This window comes from Prionailurus bengalensis, chromosome D1 (assembly GCF_016509475.1).
Source record: "Prionailurus bengalensis isolate Pbe53 chromosome D1, Fcat_Pben_1.1_paternal_pri, whole genome shotgun sequence".
NCBI classification, from domain to species: domain Eukaryota; kingdom Metazoa; phylum Chordata; class Mammalia; order Carnivora; family Felidae; genus Prionailurus; species Prionailurus bengalensis.
In genome coordinates this window covers 67,567,818-67,583,501 of record NC_057346.1, presented here as the reverse complement: position 1 = coordinate 67,583,501, position 15,684 = coordinate 67,567,818, and positions in this window count along the sequence as shown.

The window sequence follows — 15,684 nt, the reverse complement described above, 5'->3', positions numbered from 1 at the left end:
CCAGACAGTGCTGATGTGAGTTAGGATGTCCTCCTTTAGTATCTAGGCCATTTACTTTTTACTTAAAAAATTTTTTAATGTTTATTTATTTTTGAGAGAGAGAGAAAGAGAGAGTGTGAGCGGAGAGAGAAAGACACAGAACGTGAAGCAGGCTCCAGGTTCTGTGCTGGCAGCACAGAGTCCAATGTGGGGCTCAAACTCACGAACTGTGAGATCAAGACCTGAGCCAAAGCCGGATGCTTAACCGACTAAGCCACCCAGGAGCCCCAAGGCCATTTACTTTTTAAAAAATACATTTTTTTTTAGAATAGTTTTAAATTTACTTAGAAAAAAAGTGGAGATAGTAACAAAGAGTTCTCATATACCCCACAGCCAGTTTCCCCTATTATTAACATCTTATATTAGTATGGTACATTTGCCAGGCTTAATGAACCAATATTGATACATTATTATCAACTAAAATGTATACTTTATTCTGACTTCCTTAGTTTTTACCTAATATCTTTTCTTCTTTTCCAGGATCCCACCCAAGATATCATATTACAGTTAGTTGTAATGTCTCCATAGGCTTCTCTTGGCTTGACAGTTTCTCAGACTTTCCTTGTTCTTGATAACCACATCAATTTTGAGGAGTACTGGTCAGGTATTGTGCATAATATCCTTCAACTGGGGTTTCTCTGATGTTTTCTTATGATTACACTGGAGAAGGGGAGAAAGAACACAAAGAAAGGTAAAGTGCTATTTTCATCACAGCATATCAAAGATACATACTATCAACATGACCTATCACCGTTGATATTAACCTTGGTGTCCATCAGTTTTCTCCAATGTAAAGTTACTCTTTTTCCCTCTTTCCATACTGTACTCTTTGGAAAGAAGTCACTATGCATAGCCCATACATAAATCGAGGGCAGTTATGCTCTGCCTCCTTGAAAGCAGAATATCTACATAAATTATTTGGAATTCTCCTGTGAGGAGATTCATCTATTTTCCCTCATTAATTTATTCAATCCTTTATTTACATCAGTGTGGATGAATATTTATTTTCTACTTTATGTTATAATCCAATGCTATTTAATTTATTTTTTGCTCAAATTGTTCCTGCTTTGATCATTAGGAATCTTTTCAGTTTGCTCTTGTGTCCCTTTGACCTAAGTTTGCTCCAGTGTCCCTTTGACCTACCCCCATCATGGTGTTTTTATTGTGTACTTCCTTACTTTCTGGCACTGTATGATAACCCAGGCTCATCTTATATATTTCCTGCCCCACTCCTAAAATCAGCCATTTCTCCAAGGATCCCTTGGGGGTTTTTTGTTTGGTTGGATGTTTTTGAGAATGGTCATGGAAATAAAGATCTTGGTGCACTCAGGGCACCTGGGTGGTTCAGTTGGTTAAGCATCCAACTCTTGGTTTCAGCTCAGGTCATGATCTCACACTTTTGTGGATTTGAGCCCTGCATCAGGCTCTGCACTAGCAGTGTGGAGCCTGCTTGGGATTATCTCTCTCTCCGTCTCTCTCTGACCCTCTCCAACCTGTGCTGTCCCTATCTCTCTCAAAATAAACTTAAAAAAAAAAATCTAGATGTGCTCATTGCTGTTGGAATGTCATTTCTTCCAGGCCCTTTCCCAGATATCCAGGCAATAGGAGCCCCAGTAGTCCTAATTTCATAGACCAATGATTATTTTTTAAATTGGGGGCTCAAAATAGGGTTTTTAACTTTTTCATATTTTCAGACAAGAACATCTAAAATTTATACTTCTAACACTGCTATCATTTTACAAAAGATAGCAAAGGAGAAAGTTATAAAAATCAGAATAAAGAAGAGTCACTAAATAAGTCTAGTTTTATGAAAAACTGACTACATGGACCTTATTTTCCTCATTTTACCAGTGACAACTAACTCACTGATAAGTACCAATCAAAGGATTGGCCTTTACCAATCAACTAGAAGAAATAATTTTCTGAACTGTACTTAAGATAACCCTTAAGGATAATGTGGACATGCTGAGAGCAAGTAAACAAGTCCTATGATTGGGATCTAACTCCTTCTACCTTCCCAGTGGTCTCTCCTTCCACATTCCTTCCCCTACCACAGCCTGGCCCGCTACATACACATACCATTACCATTAAGCAAAAAGAGAGCTCAATATGTGGAAGGAGAGACAATTTACAATTCACAGTACTTTGAACCTAACTGTACTAAATGCTATAATTTCAGCACAGACTATGGGAACTCAGAGGAGAAACAACTTCTGATTTATCTGGAAAGGCTTCATGAAAGTTATGTTATTTAGGCTAGGCTCTTAAGGATCCATAAGATTTTTGACAAGAAATGATGGAAAAAAGTGACAATCTGAGCTTTACAGTCTTGCAAAGGCCCAGAGATATGAAAAAGGGAGCAATGTTCCCTAGGTAACCAGTTGTATATAGTGGCTACAGCCTATGGTATCATGGCAATAGGGAAGAGATGGAAAAAAATGAAACTGGAGGGGGGTTATGCAAGGAGCCAATTCTGTGGTGTCTTAATTCCTAGGCTAAATACTCTCTGATTGGCACAGGAAAGCATCATTGGGTTATGATCATCACAGGGATATAATAAGATTTTGAGGACTCTAAAAAATGATTCTAGTGGTGGTGATGTAAAATATGGGCTTAAGAAATTGTTAAACCAAATCTAGCTGATCACTGGACCCATCGAAGGAGATTTATAAAAGCTCAAAATCATGGGCCCCTAACCCAGCCCAAAAGAATGAGAATGTTTTTTTATGTTTAGGACCTAGAGAGATGTACTGAAGCAAACACATAAACAAAAGCAAAATAAATCCCAGAGAATCTGATCCAACTGATCCCAGGATCAGTGAATGGGAATTGCTGAACTACAGAAAAGAGGGATTAGAGACAGTAAGACAAAGAGTACCAGTACAAAATGATAAGGGCTTGGACTCTGGCAGTGCAGATAGGACAGAAAATGGATTCCAGAGAGATTTCTGAGACTAAAATCAGAAATAGTGGCTAATTGATGAGATATGAAAGTAACTCAACAAGGACAGTGAAATTTTCAACTTGGGCAACTACATGAATGGTTCTTTCACTAGCCAAGTTAGGGTACAAAGAAAAATTAAGCATATTTGAGATAGAAGATAATGAGTTTGGCTTGAGTATGTGGTGTTTCTGGTATGGAAACAATATGTGAGTGGAAGTATCTATAAAGCAGGTAAATTTTTAGCTATGGGGGAAAGGTAGGACTAAAGATCAGGATTTTTAAGCCATTAACATGCAAGTGTCTTGGGAGGGAATAAGGAGAAATTAGTTTGGAAATAAAATCAAAGAAATATACCTAATAGTTGACAGTGAAAACTGTGGTAGGACAAACATTACTATGCAAACTTTACTTCTCTAATTGCCAGTCTAATTTTCCTCAAAATAAACCCCAAACCAGAAGGGTTTACTTTGCTGGAGAGAGTCTAAGTCAACCTATACAATCAAGGAATGAGAAGGAGGCAGTGATGGAAGGGGAATGAGGAAAAGAAAAAAAATGCAGGGGGTTAGGTGTCAAGAGAGAGTTAGGGGATTTATGGGAGGAGATGCCTCAGAGTACTTGGAGGCTGTGATGGAAGTCAATAGGATTGGAAGGAAATGTTTTACCAAGTTTACTGTGGCATATGTATGGTCACAGTATTTGAGAAATGTAAAAATAAATAAAACAGTATTATTTTGAAGTGAATTTTGGTTGTTGTGCTGTGTTTCACTTCAGCACCATTCTAAGCCTGAATCATACAGACCTAAGCTTAATAAAGAATAAAGAATTATTAGATTTGATAATACAGTAAGAAAGTACAGCACCTGGAGTACTATTGTTACATTCAGAAAATACAGCCCCCAGAGAAGTGTCATTCAGGGTACATGAATTAAGGGACATAGAGTTTGAATGGTGGCATTAAATATTAACTGAATTGGAATGAACTCAATTTACTTTGTCTTACACATCCTCTGACCTCTCCTTGGTATTTCCTAGACCCGAGTTCAAGCTCTTTATCATTTTTCTTCTATATCACTGCACTGTTTCCAATCTCAGCAAACTCTCTGTCACACCTACAGTCCATCCTTTTCTCCTACATAAATGTATTTTCTCTGATACAGAGCTCATTATGTCATTCCTCACACTTTGAGGACTCACCATTTTTTTCCAGAAGGAAGTCCAAACACGTTACTATACTAAGTGGATATGGTGAGTTGGCATTCAGCATCCATTTTGAGTGTGTGCTTTCTTAAACTGTAGAGGATGAAAAATGAAAACTACTTTTCCCAGACTGTCTACAGCTGGACTTCTGGAATCCAATAAGTTCTACCAATTAATGCATATCCACATGAGTTAGAAGGCAGTAAGGAGAGACGAACTTTATGCTACTTCAGCTACTGCTACAGGCAAGCATGATCATGGAAATACTGGTTTTTTCTGCAGCAAAGTTCCAGAATCTAGCCAGATTCTTGGGTGTTGAGAGGCAATTATAGTCATAGCAATGATCAGACTTAGTTTTAAGCACTTCTAATGGTTTCATAAGCACCTAATTCCCCATATTAAGCTTTTTCTGTTTAAAATATTTGGAGAGGTTTCTGCTTCTCTTGAGGGAGCCCTGATTGATACAAATGCCATTAAACACATTTTACTATTTGGCCTCCAATCCTCATCTCAAATCTTATCTTAAGTCATTCTTAAAGGATATTTCACACTATAACCACACAAGACCATTTGCCATTCCAGAATTTAATCTATCCTATACACTCTCATCTCTACAAATGCTATTCCTTCTATTCTCATTACCCTTGATTTTCTTCCTAATTGTATTAGTTATTTGTTGCTGTATAACAAATTACCCCAAAACTTACTAGGTTGTAACAATATTTATTATCTTGTGTTGCTGTGGGTCAGGAATGGGGTCCTCTGCTTCAGGGCTTTCACAGAGTTGCAATCAAAGTGTTGGCCGGGGTTGTATTCATCTCAAGGCTCTATTAGAAAGGTATCATTTCCAGGTTCATTCATACTGTTGTTGGCAAGATTTAGTTCCTTGTTTGCTATTGGCCAAAGTTTGCCCTCAGTACCTTCCCATGTGAAACTATCCATTGGGGCAGCTCATAAAATGGCAATTTACTTCATTAGAGCAAGCAAGAGAAAAAGCCAAAGACAGAGGGTAATAGTAAGATGGAAATAATAATCTTTTAGACCAAATCTTGGATGTGACATCCCATTACTTTTGCTATAATTCTATTCATTATAAGCATCACTATGTCCAGACCACACTTAAGGGGAGGGAATTATGCAAGAGCATAAGTACCAAAAGGCAGGGAGCCATTTTAGAAGGCTACCTCCCACATTAATGAATCCTTCTCATTCCTTCTCTTTGCAATTTGTTTATATATCACTACCTTATACTATTGTTAGTTGTATATGATATTTTATTTTTCCTTTTATCTTTAACACTTGTGTAGTACATGCTAACCTAGCACATACTTAGTTGGCTTTCAGTAAATGTTGTTGAATGAATGAATGCATATATTCTTTGGGATTTCACAAGTTCCAAGTCTTACCTTTATCCAGCTGTCTATACTAAGTGTTAAGATCATTCACTATAGGACCAAGTGTTCCTGTCCACCTAAATATTGTTCATTTTGATGTCCTACTTTTAGTATAGAATGCAGTTGTTAACAAACCAGAAGAATGAATAAAGGCTATTGTGTTTGAACTTTACTCTCTGAGTTGGCTATTGACTCACCGCTATTGTGAGCAATCTCACATTAATATTTATTTTAACAAGGAAACTGCAATGTGTTTTGAACTGTGGTCAAGTCAAGAAAGTTGAGGGCCCCTAGGAAACCACATAGCCAATAAATATTGACAAAAATTTGGTTCCTTGGTCTCTAGATTTTTACTTTAGTCTTTGAAGTCTAAGATGCTTTCTTGGCAATCTGGAATTCTGCCTAACAAATACTATCATTTTCTAGAAATTAGATTCCTTTTGAAACATTTCCAGAGTTTTAATTTTACTACTCCAACTGTGTTGTTGTTATTTTCTTTGGGTTTAGTCTTCAGCTAAGATGAAGACATTCTTTGTGATCAAAAAAAAAAAAAATCAATTAAAAGTAAAATATCTATGAATAAAAAAAAGATCTGATAGAATACTCCATGTACAGATTCTTTTATCTATGAAGATAATAATTTCAGCAAAAGTCAATATTATAAATAATCATTGTAATAGCAAAGACTTAGATGTTACAAAACTGCATAAACTGCTGTATCATAGAGGTGCCTGGGTGGCTCAGTTGGTTAAGCATCCAAGTTCAGCTCAGGTCATGATCTCACAGTTCATGGGTTTGAGCTCCACATTGGGCTCCCTGCTGTCAGTGTGGAGCCCACTTTAGATCCTCTGTCTCCCTCTCTCTCTGCCCCTCCTGCACACATGTGGTCTCTCTTTCTCTCTCAAAAATAAATAAACATGAAAAAAAGTGCTGTATCATAGCAAAATATCTTAAAATCATATTATGTTTTCTCCATTAGTAGGTTTTTGAAAATAATCTATTAAAAAGCAGCAAGAGAAAAGAAGACAGTTACGTGCAAGGGGAAACCCCTATAAGGTTATCAGCAGATTTTTCAGCAGAAATTTTGAAGGTCAGAAGGGAGTGGCATGATATATTCCAAGTGCTGAAAGGGGGAAAAGTGCAGCCAAGAATACTCTATCCAGCAAAGCTATCATTCAAAATAGAAGGAGAAATAAAGAGCTTCCTAGATAAACAAAAGCTAAAGGAGTTCATGACCACTAAGCCAGCCCTATAAGAAATTAATTAAAGAGGACTCTGAGTGCAAAGGAAAGACCATAAGTGAGAGTATGAAAAGTAAAAAACACAAAAGCAGTAAAAATAAATATTTCTGTAAAAATCAGTCAAGGGATTTGTAAAATAAAAAGATGTAAAATATGACACCATATACCTAAAATGTGGGAAAAATGGACAAAAGATAAGAATGGACCATTCACAACAAAATTGAAAATGGCTCTTAAATATAAGAAATAAGCTGACTACTACTCATAATAAGAAACAATGAAAATTATCCTTGCTACACTACTTCTATCAGGTTGGCACAAGTTCAAAAATGTGACAGAATATTCTTCTGATCCAGGTGCAGAGTAATGAGCACCCTCATATATTCCTGCTGAGAATTCTTTCCATAGAGAGAACTTAGGTAATATCTGGTTAAAACAAACAAACAAAAAAGTGAAATTACTTACATAAAAGATCATTGACTGTTCAATTCTGTGGATAACAACAACCCAAATGTCCATCAAAAGGGGTCTGGTTAAAGAAATTATGATAAATCCATGTTTGAATTCTATGTAGTTATCCAAAAATGAAGTAAATCTCTATTTTTTAATTACTCTAATATGAAATGATCTTCAGGATATATTATTAAGTGAAAAAAAAGGAGTTACAGAACACTATACATTGTGTAATAATGGGGTGGAAAACACAAACACGTTTCTACTTTTATTTATGTTTGTGTATGTATTTGCTTATATTTGCAAAAATCCTGGAAAAAACACAAAAATGTTTAAAAGTAGGAGTAAAGAGGTAACAGGGTAGAGGACTGGGAATGGGCATGACACTTCTCCAAATATGCCTTATTATATAGTTCCAACTTGGGAAACGTAGAAAAATTTTACATTTCAAAAGTAAAATTAAAAAGAAATTTCTAAAAGTAATAAAACAAACTGAGGAACTACTAGAAAAAGGAGAATTATTTCAAGGGACTAGAACACAGCTATTTTGACTCTGTATCACTAGTGATACATAGTCTAAGGACAAATAGAACAGTAAGAACATGTAAAGTCATTCAGTAACCAGTCAGTATATTGGGATTTTTATTTTGTATCTATTTTCTATATTTTATAATATAAATAATTACTTAATTAGGTAATATGATTTTCAATGTAAGATTAAAGAGAGACAACTATTAAAATAGTGTTATATTTAAAGTCTTGTAATATTAAATTTAAATTAGGAATATCAGTACAAACTCTAAATTGTTATTTTCTTTTCAAACATATATATTCCCTAGCTCTGTCCTCCAAAAAGGACTAGAAATAATCATAATCCAATAGCTATGAATACATCTAGCAACCAGATTGTTGTCTCTAAAATACCATTCCCCATTGAAAGGATCCAGAACTCCTTGGAGGGATAGCTGGTTCCAGATCTGAAGCCGGAATTAAAGAAGATAAGCCAGGGAGAGACCAGGATGCAAGAAAATTGTCTTGTCAAAAAGACAATATGAGGCGCTTACCATTGGCCAAAGATGGGACTAAACAACAAAAGAAATACTAAATGCAACTGATCAAGTATATAAAACCCATAAATTTGTAGTTATACTAAAGATTTTATATTCTACACGTTGGACATGATTGCAAGTAACTAGGTACCAACTCCTTAAAAGGGAAGAATTTGACATTTTTCTTGCCTTTCCTGTATGAACAGTATTTCGAGGTAGCTCCAGTTCATAAGAAAAAGGTTTTTTTTTACAGAAACATACTAATAAATAATCATCATTTTTTAATCCGTAATAAACTGGATTCAGACTACCATCCTAATAGATAAAATCATTAGATAAACTATTGATGAAAACCCCAATGATCAGTCTAAAAGTGGACAAGCAGATATTGTGGACTTCCTGATGTAACATGAAGCACACAGCACCAACTATTTTCTTGCCAGAACAGTCTGATGGAGCCTGAATCTCTCTAAAGCCAAACTGTATTTATAGAAAATATGGAAAGAAAACAAAATAAATGAAACTACAAGGAAGAAAACAGATAAATCCAGAATGTAGGAATAATCTACACAATTGACCCAACGTGATAGTCTTTGTATGTCAATATAGCTAGACTTTTAGTCCCTAATTATTCAATCAAACACTAAACTAAGTGTTGCTGTGAAGGTTTTTTGTATGATAATTAAGTCCATAATCAATTGACTTTAAGTAAAAGAGATTATCCTAGATAATCTTGAAGAGTCTGATTCAATCAGTTGAAACAATTTAAGAGCAAGAACTGAGGCTGCCCAGAAGAAATTCTACCTGGGCATAGTAGTTTCAGCTCATGCCCATAAGTTCCACTCTGCCCATCCTGACAGTTTACCTTATGTATTTCTAACTTGTCTTACCAGCTCTCCCAACTGAGTAAGCCAATTCTTTGCAATAAATCTCTTAGTATATATCTCCTACTTGTTCTGTTTCTCTGGTTGAACCCCAATACACCCAGTTTCTGATATAATTTAATAGTACGAAGAAAGGAGGGGAGGAGTACTGCTCTCAATTAAAAGAAATTTCAAATATAACAATCAAAATGTAATGAGATGATCTTGTTTGGATCCCAATTCAAAACAAATTAGTACAAATTTACTATCTGTAAAGGACATATTTTAGATAATCTGGGAAATATAATTATGAACTGGCTGTTTCTAGTCCTTGTTTTCCATGTAGCAGAGTGATAAACTGACCTGGGATTGCTCTCTGGGAGTAAACTGTGTCATCTCACATTGGTCTGTCTGTGGTAACAAGGACCCAAAGGACCAAGTTGGATAGCTCCCAGGACTGGAGCAAGTATTCTCTATATTGTTCTTGAACTTTCTGACTTCATTTCCCCTGGCTTGATCATTCCTTGCATTGTACATGATAATGGGAAGATTTTAGTTTTGCATTTGCATAAGAAGAAACATGATTTCTTTGATCTGCAGTTATTAGGCCTAGCTTAGAAAACAACAACAACAACGACAACAACAACAACAACAACAAACAGACTTCCAGATGGAAAAGTTTAAAGAAGAGAGATGGCTGGTTGATAGTATTAAAACACTGATGTGAAAGGATGTGACAGCTAGGGAAGAGAATGTTAACTGTCTCCTAGCCAAAAAGGTTGTCATGGAAGCAGATTCCTTTGATTTCAGTAAGGTAGAAATTGTTTGAAGGAAAGGCAGATAATGGCAGAGGAGTTGTTGGCAGGAGAATGGAAATTCCTGAGGTCAAACTGACATAGCTAAGACAGAGAGGAAGCTAGCATGAGGTGAGTGAAGAGGTATACAGGAAAGTGGGTCGTAAAGAACTGCAAAGATCAGTGATCATAGAACATAGCAATGACGGATTGTGGGGAGAGTGTTGGGAGGTGGTTTGGAATGATATAACAATGGGGGTAGGTAGTATATTAAATGACTTTTCCCAAGATCCAGGTAGATCTCTGGGGCAATGGGATTGTAAAACCATCCATTTAAAATGAGTTCTCAAACACTGGGGTCCATTTTGTTGACATGTTCTGGCCTAATGCTGAGCACCAGCACCTTTATGGCATGGACTTAATAATGTTTTAAGTTGGTTGATCTGGCAGCAAGATACAAGATGGATTGAATAAATATGTTTCAAGATAAGTTGATTGGCTAGGATGTTGTTATACAAATTCATCTGTGAGACAAGGGATTTGTATTGAGATGATAGTATGGAATGGACAAGAATGGGTTAAGCCCAATAGTAGAAATATAACTCAGTAGCTAAAACTTGAGGTTCTAAAATCAGACAGTGGATTTGAATCCTGCTCTACCATTTATGAATTATGTAACCTTGGGCAATTTATTTAACCTCTCCAGGACTGTTTACCCTTCTGTAAAATTGAGATGATATTGATATCTATCTTTAGGACTGTTGTGAGGCTTACATGAGATAATACATATAGAATACTTTTGGTACTTGGCAAACACTAAGAACTCAAAAAAAAAAAGAATAAAAAAATAAAGCAAAGAGAAATTTTAAAGAAAATATAGGATACCATGACAGAATGCTTTAGGAGACAGAAAGAAATCTCTTCATATGATTTAACCTGGGAGACCAGAAGGAATACTGAAGCAACTTTGATAAGGAAATTGTTGAATTCAGGAGCCCATCACTGTAGTACATTCATCCCTCTGGGAGATATTCTATGTAAATACGGAAATACAGGATTGGAACACTAATGAAAGATAACAATTGGCAATGTTGATTTGGAAATCATCTGAATATGGGTGATAATTGAAGCTACAAGTGCCTGAGCTCCCCAAATGTTCAAAAATAAAAGCAGAAAACTGAGGACAGAGCTTGAGAAGAAACAGCCAGAAAGGAGGGATCAATAAGACATAAAAACCTCAAAATGCATCATTCTAGAAGATGATGAAGCTTTAATCTTAATTATAGGTGACCAGTTGTTCCTCTGTATTCTACACTAATAGAATTAAAAGCAGTAATGTACTGTGAGGAAAAGGACTAGACTGGTGGTCAGCATATCTGGATTCTAACACAGTTCATTTAACTTGCTCTGTGGTCCTTAGGTGAAGGACCTTGTCATCTTTGGATCTCAGTTTCCTCATCTATAAATGAAGAATGTTGGACCAAATGATCTATTAGTTCTTTTAACTTCATAATTTTATGGATTAATATAGGAAGTTAAAAGTTTTTACAATCCAAAACCACTCAGAGCCTTCCTCATATATTCCCACAGTCCTATCACAGATGTTTAGTGACCTAACAAAAAGCAGGAGGCATTGGACATATTTTCTTAGAAAAAAGTTTTAAAAGTCTCTCAAATTTTCCTGGTCTTCACTACAGGACTGTGTTTACTACAATTTCATTGAAGCCTCTGTATTTGGATGGGCAAATACCTACCTAAACTATGAAAATCTGAATACACATTACAAATTATAAGATTCATTACAAAAGGATCAATTCTTCTCCTCCTCCTCCTTTCCCTCCTCCTCTCCCTCCCCGTTTAGAGAGAGAGAGAGCATGAGAGCTGGAAGAGGGGCAGAAGGAGAGACAAAATCCTAAACTGAGCGCAGCTTAGGTCCATGCTGAGCGCAGAGCCTCACACAGGATTCGATCACCATGACCCTGGGATCATGACCTGAGCGGAAATTAAGAGTTGGTTGCTCAACTGACTGAGCCACCCAGGCACACCCCACTCTTCTTCTTATAAAAGGGTTAACTTAGTAGTTTCTCTTTCCTTAACTCTTGCTATTTATACTTGTGGTTTCCTACAAACATTTTCCTGCACCTTTTTTTATATAAGAAAAATAAAGGTTTCCTTTGCCTGCTACAAAATAACTTCATAACTCCTATTTCAGAATTTCTAATCTCTTCTATTACAGCTTTTAAGATAATCTTTATTAATGTCTATGGTTTTATATTTTAATCATTACACTTGTGGAAAGTTAAAAGCTGTAGTGCTTAAAAGAAATTATCTAGAGATGTCAATATTAATTTTAAAATATTTTAATCTTGTAGTCTCTCCTATAGTTGCAATCTTCACTACACTCTCTATGAAGTATAAAAAAGGACTGCTTCAATTTTATAAATTGAAAGCAATTTGCACTGATTTTCTGACTCCCAGGCTCAGATTAGGCTGTAATATAAAGCCTTCTAAAATTTAAATAGATATGTTTTCCATCCCAACTTTATTGAGGCAAAATTTGCATATAGTAAACTGCACATGATAAAAGTAGACAATTTGAGAACTTCTGACCAAGTATACGTCTGTGAAACCATCACTACAATCAAGAAAAATAACATGTCTATCACTACAAAAAGTTTTCTCCTTTGTGATACCACCTTCCCACCAATCTCCAGTCCCCATTTTTCATCTTCTTCATCCCACTGATCGCAACCACTGATCTTTTTATCACTATAGTTTGGATTTTCTAGAATTCTATTTCAAAGGAATCATACAGTATGTGTTCCTTTTTTGGTCTGGCTTCTTTCACTCAGAATAATTATTCTGAGATTCATTCACGTTGTTGAGTCTATCAATTGTCCATTCCTTCTCATTGTCAAGCAGTATTCCATTGTGTGAATATACCACAATTTGTTTTTCTTTCACCTGCTGGTGGTCATTTGGGTTGTTTCTAGTTTGGGCCTATCACAAATAATGCTGCAGTGAATACTCATAGTCTTGGTAAATACCTAGGAATGCAATGGGAATCATATGGTAGGTATATGTTTAGCTTTTTAAGAAATGGCCAAATTGTTTTCCAAATTTGTTATATCATTTTATATTCCCAAAATGCACTATATGAAAATTCCAATTGTTCCATATCCTTGCCAATAATTTGTATGATCAGTCTTTTTAATTTTAGCCATTCTGTGACTAGGGTGTGCAGTGATACCTCATTGTACTTCTAATTTGCATTTCCCTAATGTCTAATGATGTTAAGCATCTTCTCATATATTTATTTTGTCATCAATATAACTTCTTTGGTGAAGTGTCTATCTAAATTTGTTGCCCAGGGGCGCCTGGGTGGCTCAGTTGTTTAAGCATCCGACTTTGGCTCAGGTCATGGTCTTGCAGTTTGTGGGTTCAGGCCCCACGTGAGGTTCTGTGCTGACAGCTCAGGGCATGGAGCCTGCTTCAGATTCTGTCTCCCTCTCTCTCTGCTCCTCCCATGCTCATGCTCTATCTCTCACTGTCTCTCAATAAAAAATAAACGTTTAAAAAAATTTAAAAAAAATTTGTTGCCCAGTTTTAAAAATTAGGTTGTCTTCTGAGTTGTAAGAGTTCTTTATATATTGTAGTTAGAAGTCCTTTATTAAATATATGCTTTCCAAACAGTTTCTCCCAGTCTATGGCTTACCTTTTTACTTTCTTAAGTATGTTTTGAAAAAAATGTTTTAATTTTGAGAAGGTAAAATTTATCAATTCTTTTCCCTTTTAAGATGCTTTTTGTGCCATGTTTAAAAAATTTTTGCAAAATCCAAGGTAATGTATTTTTTTTCTTATATTCTCATCTATGAGTTATACTTTTAGCTCTTACATTTAGATTTATGATCCATTTTTTAATTTTTTATATGGTATGAGGAAAGGATTGAAATTCTTTTCATTTTTTTGGCATAACTATTCAATTGTTCTAGCACCATTTCTTGAAAATATTATCCTTTCCCCACTGAATTGCCTTGGCATATTTGTTGAAAATCAATTGACTCTGTATGTGTAGGTCTATCCCTGGGCTCTCAATTCTGTTACATTGCTCTATTTATATCTATCTTCACATCAATACCACACTGTGTTGATTACTGTAACTCTTATAATGTCTTTTTTTTTTTTTTGAGAGAGAGATAGAGAGAGAGAGAGAGAGAGAGAGAGAGAGAGAGAGAGAGAGGGAGAGAGAGAGAGAATCTTAAGGATGTGGGGCTCAATCTCACGACCCTGGGATCAAGACCTGAGCTGAATCAAGAGTCAGAGGCTCAATGAACTTGGACATCCAGGCGCCCTTCTTATAATGTCTTGAAATCAAGTATTGTAAGTCCCTCAACTTTGTTTTTCTTGGTCAAAGTTTTGGCTACTCTAGTTCCTTTGCATTTACATATAAAATTTAGAATCAGGTTGATGATTTCTATAAAAAGAATCTGCTATGATTTTTACTGGGCTTGCCTTAAATCTGTAGATCCATTCAGACAGAAATGACATCTTAAAAATATTGAATCTTCTGATCCATGAACATGATATATCTCTGTATTTAGATCATTAATTTCTCTTGCAATGTTTTACAGTTTTCATATTATGTGTTTCACATCTTTGGTCACATTTATCTCTAGGTTTTTGTGTTTTTGTTTTTGCTGCTAAATGATATTTTAAAAATTTCAACATCCAATTGTTAATTGCTAGTATACAGAAATACAGCTGATTTTTTGTATATTAACTTTGTATCCTGCATCTTTGCTAAACTAATTAGTTCCAGTAGCTTTTTTTTTGGTACTATTCCATGGTATTTTTATCTGCAAATACAGTGTTATTCTTCCTTTCCAATCTCTATGCCTTTTATTTCTTTGCCTGGTTTTATTGCACTAAGTAGAACCTCCAATACTATTTTAATTGAAGGAAAATTTTACAGAGAAATATTCCAGACTCCCAGGCCCAGATAAGGCTAAACTACAGAATCTTGCTGAATTTAATTAGATTTTTTTTTTAATTTACTAAATCATTACTTATAGGCTTAGTTTAGGCTTATCATTATTAGGCTTAGTTTTTCCAAGGTTCATATATTCATCACATGTTCAAATACTGAACAACTATTGCAGGCCAGGTTGTGTGCTAGTTGTCAGGCAGAGAATCCTCGGCACATTCTCCGTAATGTATAAAAGGGGAGTACACGGACAACATGAACCTGGTCCTGATGAAGTCTTACTGAGGCAGTTTACAAGAGTTAAAAGCACAAGCTCATGGTTCAGTCAGTTAGGGTTTGAATACAGCTCTGTTCCTTACTGGTTGGTTGACCCTTGTAAAATTTAACATATTTTCCTGTTTCTTCAACTGTAAAATGAAGGTATTAATAATACCTACTTAACAGGATTGCTGTGAGGATTAAATTAATACCTTTAAAGTACTTGGAATAGGGCTTCTTCTATGGTCAATAGCTATTATTAGAGGGCAGGATTAATTCTTCACGGTTTAAAACTACAAATAACTGATACACAAATGTCCAAACATTAAGAATCATAAGTAGTTTAATTTACCTGCTAAGTAGTTTAATTTAGTTTAATCTATCGTAAGTAATTTAAACCTGGGTTTAAGTCCTTGCTCTGCTGTTCACTGGCCGTGTGACTTTGAACAAACCACTTAAACAAGAGCA